General features: G+C 35.1%; 1 pseudogene; it reads left to right on the plus strand.

The window, feature by feature from the left end:
* The first annotated feature begins 234 nt into the window (after positions 1-234).
* On the plus strand, positions 235-7,628 carry LOC115985210 (annotated as a pseudogene).
* Positions 7,629-8,974: the final 1,346 nt, after the last annotated feature.

Here is an 8,974-nt window from a genome sequence, read left to right on the forward strand (position 1 = left end):
CCCTGATAATAGTGAAATCCCTATAACTCCGTGAACAGGCAAATTGCTGAATCACGTAAATACTATCTTGTGTGTGATTGTTTTCTCTTTAGCGTGTGTTTTCTCTATTTTTTGTCTCTCATAGGTTGGAAATTTCAGCTTAGTTCCCTACAATTGGTATCAGAGCCTAGGTTTAGGTTTGAGTGGGAGCAATGGTAGAGGAAGTAGGAAAGGCATTTGGAATAGAAAAGTTCGATGGCACAGATTTTGGAGAGGATGCAAATTAAGGATTATCTTTATGGGAAGAAGTTGCATCTACCGCTTCTAGAGTCAAAACTTAAGACTGTTAAGGCTAAGGAATGGGTTTTTCTTGATAGACAGGTACTGGGAGTTATCAGGTTAACTCTGTGTAGGTCTGTTGCACTTAATGTTGTAAAGGAGAAGATCACAGCAGATCTGATGAAGGCTTTGTCTAGTATGTATGAAAAGCCATCATCAAATAATAAAGTGCACTTGATGAAGAAACTGTTTAATTTGAAGATGGCAGAGAATGCATCAGTAGCACAACATCTCAACGAATTTAACACTATCCAAAATCAATTGTCGTATGTAGAAATTGACGTTGATGATGAGATCCATTCACTGATTGTTTTGGCTTCTTTGCCAAACAATTCGGAGGCAATGAGGATGGCAGTAAGCAATTCTACAGGAAAGGAAAAGTTGAAGTACAATAACATACAAGATTTAATTATGGCTGAGGAGATTCGCAGAAAAGATGTAGGTGAAACCTCAGGATCTAGTTCTACTTAAACCTTGAGACAAGAGTCAAAAGCAATGACAGAAATTCAAATTGGGGCAGATCAAAATCTAGAAATTCTAATGGAAGAATGAAGAATGAAGAATGAAGATGATTCTGTTAATGCTATAATAGAAGAGACACAAGATGCACTACTTCTTGTAGTAGACAGTCCACTTGATGATTGAGTTTTGGACTCAAGAGTTTTGTTTCATACCACTCCACACCGAGAAATCATACATAATTTTTTTGCAGGTGATTTTGATAAGGTGTATTTGGTTGATTGGATGTTGTGGGTATGGGAGACGTGTGGATATTGTTTCCTAATGGATTTGTTTGGTTATTGGCGAAGGTTCGACATATTCCTGACCTAAGAAGGAATCTAATTTCTATTGGACAACTTGATGATGAAGGGCATGCAACACTATTTGTTGGTGGTACTTGGCAAGCTACAAAGGGAGCCAGAGTATTGGCTCATGGAAAGAAGACCAATACTCTATATATGACCTCAAGTCCAAGAGAAACAATTGCAGTTGCTAAAGAAGTACTTATACAAGCTTATGGCACCGTAGACTTGGTCACATGAGTGAGATAGGGATGAAGATGCTGCTGCCAAAAGGGAAACAACCAGAATTGAAATTCGTTCATTTTGACATGTGTGAAAGTTGCATCTTAGTAAAGCAAAAAAAGGTGAGTTTCTTGAAAACTAGTAGGACATCGAAGGCTAAAAAATTGGAGTTAGTACACACTAATTTATGGGGACCTTCTCCGGTTGCATCACTTGGAGGTTTAAGGTATTACATCACCTTCGTTGATGACTCAAGCAGAAAGGTATGGGTTTATTTTTTGAAAAATAAATCTAATGTATTTGAAACTTTTAAGATGTGGAAGGCCATGGTTGAGACAAATTCAGGTTTGAAAGTAAAATGTTTGAGGTCAGATAATGGAGGAGAGTACATAGATGGTGGGTTCAATGAGTATTGTGCTACATAGGGAATTAGGATGGAGAAGACCATTCCTTGGACACCACAGTAGAATGGTGTGGCTGAGTGCATGAACAAAACTCTCAGTGAGCATGCTAGGAGTATAAAATTTTCTCTTTACTTTATCAAAGATCAATTTGCTAGCTACTTATACTTTAATTTTAATTTACATAAATTTCAGAGATCTCAGTTCTAATCAGCTAAATGGAACCATACCTCAAAACAGACTTTCTTCGAGTATCACAACTATGTAAGATTCTCCATCTTTTGAATGACATGTCTCTGCTGGTTTTTGTGTTTTGTTTAAAATTATTTACCAAATTTACAAAATATTTGGAAACATCTTTCAGTATCTGAACATAATTTATGCAAACAATTCCCTTGACTTCTGATATCTATTATTCAAACAATATGCTCAGTGATTTATCTAACAACAATCTTACGGGAACAATTTCGACAAACTTTTTGGGTCTTCCTTTTCTTCAGAAATTGAGTAGTCTTCCACTTGCTTTTTTCCTCCTTCCGTAGTTTTAGTTGTTAAATTACCGATTGTTCCAAAATTTTAAGCTTTTGGCGCATCAGAATGAGGAAGACAGTGATCAAACTCATGATCTCCTGTTTTGATACTATGTTAAATTACTAATTATCCCAAAAGCTTAAGCTTTTGGAACAATCAGTAATTTAACAAATTCTATAGTTCAATGTTATAGTAAATCATTTCATATCTATCTAAATTTGAATTTCCACTTATCTCAACAGTTACTTATAAAGTTACCAGTTGATATTAGTCAACAAATTAAACTGTTAATTAATAAATTGCTTTATTTGGTAAATTATTCCCCATGGCAGGTCACTTGCAAATACTTCATTGAACGGTTCAGTTCCATCTGCCATTTGGGACAGTGCGACTTCGATTTCAAAGGGAAACCTTACAATGTAAGATCTGAGTGACAATGTTTCTATTTCCCTTGGTTAAAGGCATAATTTTCTATTGGGGGTGTGTGTGTGTGCACGTTCATGCTCTCAGACATCTTGTGCTAATATTGGTACAAATATATTTGATTCGTTTTCCTGATTACAATACACTCTTTTGTAAAATTCCTAAGTGTAACATCTTGGATTGACTTCAATAAGTTTACAAGCATCTAATAATGGATTTTCTAAGCGATTGCTTGTGGCCCTTTGGTATTGCAGGGAGTTGCAGAATAATAATCTTTCAAATATTACTCGCAGTACTATTCTACCTTCAAATGTCACTGTTTGGTTTGCTTTTATACTTGCTCCCGAATTTGCACTTGCTAATTAGCTTCATGTAGAATTTCATGAGTAAAATAATGCATCTTAAATTAACGTGATTACTTCTTAAGATGTGCACCTTCTTGTTTTAATAATTAAAAAAAAAAATGGAGGTGTAACAGACATACACATTGATACAATTAACATGTCACTTGTTTTGATAATTAATTTTCAGGCTTCAAGGGAATTCCTTATGCAAGGCAATGTAAATCTTTAGTTTTGTCAACCTGAAAATGACACTCAGAGTTTAACAAATTCGACTTCTATTCCTATCCCTACAGTATGCCCACCATCTTATGAATGTTCCACCACATCTACTCAAAGTTGTATCTGTGCTGCCCCTCTAATTGTTGAATATCAGTTGAAAAGTCTTGGATTCATAGATTTTCGTCCATACATAGATGACTTTGAAGTGTACATGATAGCAGAATGTCTTAATTTATCTCTTAATCAGCTGGACTTTAAAAATTTATGGGCATGGGAAGTAGGACCTCGACTGAAGATAACCTTGAAATTTTTTCCTGAGAACACCTCCTTATTCAATAGTAGTGAGGTTCAGCGAATCACGAGCAACTTCACATCATGGAAATTTCCTCTTAATGACGTATTTGGACCTTATGAACTTCTCAGCCTCGATCTCCTGGATGTTTTTAAATCTAGTTTGTCTTGAAACCCTTGTTTGATATGTTTTACAATAGAGCTTTGTTGAAGTTGGAACTTATGCTTATTTAACAATTGAAGAATGCATAACTATCTTCTCTAATGTATTTGACCTACACCTTGAAGTCCTCTATACTAAATAGATAATCTTAGGTTTGTTGCATTATTTTCTGTTAGTGGTTATACCTGTGTTTGAGTCCATACAGAGCTGGTGTATGCTTGTCACTCTAAGCAATTGTGTGTCTGTGTGGCACATTTTAGTGGGGATCAACATTTTTTTTTTCTACCAACCATTTTGAAGATAGGCTTGATCTAGGTAGTTTAGGTAGTTTAGTGCTTTCACCATAGTGATGCTATGTTTAGTGGTATTGTAGATACAGTTGCACTCATAAGTGAATAATTGCAATGTCCTCAGTTCAAGAGGTTTTATATTTTTGTTCTGGGCAATTAAGTTGTGTTCTATATTGGCCAGGAAGGAAGCTTATAATTCACACCTGATGTTACTTATGTCTTTACCCAAAGCATAGATGAACTGTATGTCAGGCACATGTTAATTTCATATATTCATATATAAGATGAATATTGTTGGATGGTTTTGAATTTTTTATGCTAATAATTTCCACTAATGTCACAAAGTTTGGCAACTCTCCAAGCTTTGGTATAAGCAAAGGTGCATTGGTTGGCATAGTGGTGGGGACCATTGCAGGTGCAGTTACATTGTCTGTAATTGTTTCTCTTTCGATACTAAGAGGGCACATGAGGAAACACCATGCAGTTTCGAAATGACGTCATGGTGAGTATCTTATGTTTATGAAGTTAGGATGTTTAGGTAGACATATCATGATTTTTCACTTTCCCTGTATTTGTTTTAATTAGGCCTGTCAAGCTTGTCAGGCTGACGCTTGTCCAAGCTCAGCATGAGGTACAAAGGCCTCAAACTGGACTGAAATGGTCAATATTATAGCCCTCTCTTAACTATTGGTATGGGAAAGCTTCAGCCAATTTCTGGCTGGCCCATGAATGGAAACATCATTTTGGGATGAAATGTTTTAATGAAAAATACCATTAGACTTGGTGGCATGCTGGCTCGAACCAACTCTAAAATAAATAATAACCACTCAACCTTTCATATACATACACAAAATATATGTATACAATAAAGCATTCTGATAGTATGCATAATTGTATTAGTTATTTTAAAACAAACAGGCACAGCATCTTTCATTTTTAACATTTGACTTATATTTAAGTTATAGCGTCTTGGACCACCATGAAAATTGATGGTGTGAAGGATTTCACTTGTGGAGAAATGGCTTTGGCTATAAACAACTTTAACAGCTCTTCTCAGGTTGGCCAAGGAGGGTATGGGATGGTTTATAAAGGCATTCTAGCTGATGGTACACTTGTGGCCATAAAACGTGCCCAAGAGGGATCTTTACAGGGTGAGAGGGAGTTCTTGACAGAGATAGAATTGTTGTCAAGGTTACATCATCGAAATCTTGTTTCTTTGATTGGACTGTGTGATGAAGAAGGTGAATAGGTGCTTATTCTTATCTTGATTGGACGTATAGAAGTTTTTTTACAAAAGATTGGATTATCCTTCATTCTCATAGTGGAATACATGAACACGAGTTGATGATTCCCATCAACTTAGGAAGTTAATACAATGAAATCATAAGGTCATGAAAGCAGTCAAAGAAAAAATAAATAATAATAATAAAAACAATAGAATAAATCTAACTCGATCTAGAGACATTATAGATGAGATGCTGCCAACTTTTTTTTTTTCTTCTTCTTCTTCATTTTTTTTTTTTTTTGGCAAAGTTCTTTATAAATTAAGGATGATTTGATTAAAAAAAAAAGTATCAATAACTTATTATCTCCTTTCACAATGAGCTTTCTATAGTACTGTTCTTCATGAGCAGTATGTTTCTCCTACAAAATTTTTTGGCTTCCACACCAAGGACTGGTTTTTTGTATTCTCTGTCTCTGAATTTGTCTAAAAATATTGCTTGGGAATAAGAGCTTCATGTTAGTATTGTTGTGGTTGCAGATGTTGGTCTATGAGTTCGTGTCAAATGGTACTCTGAGGGATCACCTTTCTGGTACACCTTACATACAGCCTTTAAGTTTGCTTCCCCTAACAAATTTACTTTTCAAACTCTACATCACATTCAAATGAGCTTATTTGTGGTTCATATATGCAATAATACAGTTAAGTCTAAAGAACCTTTGAGTTTTGCTATGAGATTGAAAATTGCCCTAGAATCATCTAAGGGCATCCTCTACCTACATATAAAACCTAATCCCCCAATATTTCACCGAGATATCAAGGCCAGCAACATATTATTGGACTCTAAGTATATAGCAAAAGTTACTGATTTTGGACTTTCCTGACTCGCACCAGTTCCTGATATTGAAGGGGATTTGCCTGCTCATGTATCCACAGTTGTGAAGGGAACACTAGTAAGACACTTATTTATGACATTTTCCTAAATAGAATTATAAACTTTAAGAGTCTAGGTTGATGAGTGAATTTTTCCACCTCCTATCATTGATTTCATCATCAGTGTTCTCTTTATTGTGGCACCAATGCCACATGTTAAGTGTCTATAAGTTTTATATGTTTCTTCATTTGACAATCTAGCCTGGGCTTCCAACCCTTCTTGGTAAAACAAATAAAAATGAAATGATAATAGCGTCTTCCATTTCCATTTTTGTTTAAATTATAAATTTATACAATCTGTTTTTTTTTTTTTTATTAAAATAAATAAGTCAAACTCAAACAAGATGAAATAGACTTAATATTGTTTGGTAGTAGGTATAACTGATATCTATTTCTTTATTCTGTCATTCTCTGTATTAAATTTGTAGGGTTACCTAGATCCGGAGTATTTCTTAACTCATAAACTGACAAACAGGAGTGATGTCTATAGCCTTGGTGTCGTATTTCTAGAACTCCTGACGGGGATGAATCCGATCTCACATGGCAAAAACATTGTTAGAGAGGTAAAACATTATAGACTTGTTTGCCTTAGATTTGATAGGAGCCCAATGGTACAATAATTAGGTGATTGGGCTTGAAAGAAATTGCTGTTCGGTAATTTATTTTACCCTTCCAATTTAATCCATAATGAAAATTCTCCTTTGCCATATGTCATTTTATACTAGGTGTAATAGTCAAGAATGAGATCTTGAGTTGCAAGTTTCAGTTTTATCTTCAAAAAAACATTGAAATCATTTTACAGTCCTATGCCAAACAGAATTTTATACAGTGAAGATCACTTTGTCATAATGTTGTTATCATATCATCCTCTAGGCAACAGTGGCTTAAATTTGGTGTAATAAAATGAGCACTTGTAGTTTTTGATTGTCTTTATCCATTCCAGGTTAATGTCGCATATCAATCTGGTATGATCTTTTCAGTTATTGATGATCGAATGGGATCTTATCCTTCTGAGTGTGTGGTGAAATTTTTGACTTTGGCTCTCAAGTGTTGTGAAGATAAGACATATGCTAGACCTTCAATGGCAAAGGTGGTCCAAGAACCTGAAAATATATGGCTTCTGATGCCTGATTCTGACATTAAACCAACAAATCCAATGCTCTCAGGTTCTGAAAAGGTAATGACTTCACCATCATCATCCTCTAATGTGATGAATCCTTTTGTGTCATCAGATGTACCTAGCAATGACCATGTTAGTGGAGTCATTCCATCCATCACGCCTAGATAGGAAATGTTTGGAAAACTGGTTGCATTTGAACCTGAGGTTGCTAATGTCTTGAAAATTTGAACTACGAAATGGTCTTTACGTTCATCTCAGTTGTTGATGTTGTGGAAAGTCTCTCTCTTAATTCTTCATTACAGTTTGTTTTGGAAAACTAATGTACTTAGAGTAGTAGATGGTTTAATAATATTGGCATTAGCGGCACCACGTGCAGCTCAAGGTGTTCGTCAGGGTGCTCCTGACTTTAAAAAAAAATATATATATATATATATAATAATAATTAAATTTTTTATATTTGTTCACCCTTAAAAAAAATTAGGAACACCCTCAAATTTAATATATATATATATATATATATATTTGTTCTACTTTGAAGGTAAAAAAAAAAAAGGCCCAAAAAAAATTGAACTAAAATATGAAAAAAAAACTAAATAAAATAAAAAATTGTAACTGAGCAAGCGGTAAGCTCACAGATTCTAAAAAAAAAAAAAAAAACAACAGTGGATGGCAAGCCCAACATCAAGCCCACCTTAAGCCCAACAGATTACAAAGATAGCAAACCCACGGATTCTCAAAAGGCAAACCAGAAAAAAAAAATACAGAGCATATCACTAAATATGAACCTCAAATCACTAAATCAAGAATAACTAAATTAGAAATCACTAACACAAATCTAAAGACAAAAACGTCAACAGAGCAACACCTTACGCCTTAGGCTCAAGCCAACAGATGGAGATCAATCACGTCGCTCGCTCATCTTTGGAGATTAGTCACGTCATCGGAGATCGATCTAGTCCAGAGCACATCGCCGCATCAAATATTGGTCATGACGCTTGCTCGTCATCGTCGCTCGCTCGTCGATCGGAGATTGCTCATCGTTCACCCCGCATTAGAGATCGCTCGTCACTACCTTAGCCTTAGCCTTCAGGCCTCCCTGCTCCGGTGCTCCTTCAAGGTCTTTCATTTTACTAACTTCTCTCTCTTTTGCTATCTAACTCTCTCTCAGTCTCTCTCTCTTTATTTGAAATCACTGAAATGAAATGAATGAGACTCTCTCTCTCTCTCTCTCTTTATTCTTTAAGACTAACTTTATCTGATTTTTTTGAACTGTGATTGGCTGAAGCTTTAACTTTATTATATTTTACCTATTTTTTGACTTTTTGGCTTTATCTTATCCGTTGGTGTTGGTGTGTGGTGAGATATTAATTGTATTTTAGTATAATGTGTATTGTATATTGTGATTTGTGATTGTGAAATTTTCTAATTGACAGCTGGCTCTTGTGATTGGAGGCATCAGGCATGAAGCTTGTCCGTTGAGTGGGGTGGGGGGTGGATGGGCACATGGGGCTAGGTAAACAATAATTAAAGCAGTGTAATGTGCACATGGGATGTGTGCTAGTGCAACTAATAAACAATAATTTAATTGAAACTTGTTTTGAAAGAGAATAAGTCTGCATTTTAATTTTGAAATGGTCTAGTAATATGCAAGGTGATATTAATGGTCTCAAAACTTTAATTTTGAAAAAGAATAA

This window comes from Quercus lobata, chromosome 4 (assembly GCF_001633185.2).
Source record: "Quercus lobata isolate SW786 chromosome 4, ValleyOak3.0 Primary Assembly, whole genome shotgun sequence".
In the NCBI taxonomy this organism is placed as follows: Eukaryota; Viridiplantae; Streptophyta; class Magnoliopsida; order Fagales; family Fagaceae; genus Quercus; species Quercus lobata.